The following is a 1,619-nucleotide window of genomic DNA, read 5'->3' as shown; positions in this document are numbered from 1 at the left end:
CCATTACAACAAAAAAAATTAAGATACTTAGGACTAAACTTAACCAAAGAGGTAAAAGACATGTACTTGGAAAACTACAGGACATTGAAAAAAGAGATTGAAGAAGATATAAACAAGTGGAAGAATATACCATATTATGGATTGGTAGAATCAACATCATTAAAATGTCCTTACTACCCAAAGCAATCTATAGATTCAATGCACTCCCCATTAAAATACAAATAGCGTATTTCCCAGATCTAGAAAGAACTCTCCAAAAATTCATCTGGAATAAAAACAAAACAAAACAACAACAAAAAAAAAAACGAATAGCTGCAGCAATACTGAGAAAGAAGAACAAAGTAGGAGGGATCACAATACCAGATATCAAGATTACAAAGCCACTGTTCTCAGGAGGCAGCCAATCAATGATTCTCTCTCATCATTGATGTTTCTATCTCTCTGTCCCTCTCCCTTCCTCTCTGAAATCAATAAAAATATATTTTAAAAAAAGAATAGATCTATCGAGAGACAAATGGTAGAGGAGAGGAGGTTAGAGAGCAACTAAAGGACTTGTATGCATGCATATTAGCATAACCAATGGACACAGACACTCGAGTGGTGGGGGCTTGCCCAGGGTGGGAATGGCTGGGGGGGAGGGCCAATTGGGGGAAAAGAAGACATATGTAAAACTTTAAAAAAAAAATGGGTAAAGGACCTAAAAAGTCACTTCACCAAAGAGGACATATAGAAGGCCAAGAGACATATGAAAACATGCTCAAAGTCACTAATCATCAGAGAGATGCAAATTAAAATGACAATGAGGTATCTCACCCCTGTTGTCAGAATTGCTACCTTCAACAAATCAACAAATGACAAGTGTTGCTGAGGATGTGGAGAAAGTGGAACCCTGTACACTTCTGATTGAAAATTGGTGCAATCTTTATGGAAAACAATATAGAGTTTCCGTATTTGACCCAGTGATCCCACTTCCAGGAATATATTCTAAGAAACCCAAAATACCAATCAGAAAGAATGTATGCACCCATATGTTCATAGCAGCACAATTTACAATAGCTAAGATCTGGAAATAGCCCAAGTGCCCATCAGTAGATGAGTGGATAAAAATTCTATGGTACATTTATACTGTGGAATGCTATACAGCAGTAAAAAAGAGGGATCTCTTACCCTTTGAGACAGCTTGGAGGGACCTGGAGAGTATCATGCTAAGTGAAATAAGTCAGTCAGAGAAAGACAAGTATCACATGATCTCACTCATATGTGGAAACTAAGTCACAAAATAAACTGATGAACGGAGTGGATCCAGAGACATGGAAGCATGGAACAGAGTGCAGAATCTCAGATGGAAGGCATGGGAGGATGGGTGGGTGGTAGGTAATCAATCAGGACCTTGTATGCATATATGCATGGCCCATGGACACAGACAATGGGGCGGTGAGGGCCTGGGTAAGGTGAAGGGGCGGGCTGGAGGGAGTCAATGAGGGGAAAATGGGGACATATATGCAATACTTTCAACAATAATGTATGATTTAAAACACATTAAAATAAGTATATATATCCTATATAATAAAAGGGTAATATGCAAATTGACCCTAACAGCAGAATGACTGGGAATGACT

Source organism: Myotis brandtii, unplaced genomic scaffold, assembly GCF_000412655.1.
Source record: "Myotis brandtii unplaced genomic scaffold, ASM41265v1 scaffold481, whole genome shotgun sequence".
In the NCBI taxonomy this organism is placed as follows: Eukaryota; Metazoa; Chordata; class Mammalia; order Chiroptera; family Vespertilionidae; genus Myotis; species Myotis brandtii.
The sequence above is the reverse complement of the archived record's forward strand: the minus strand, read 5'-3'. Positions refer to the sequence as shown.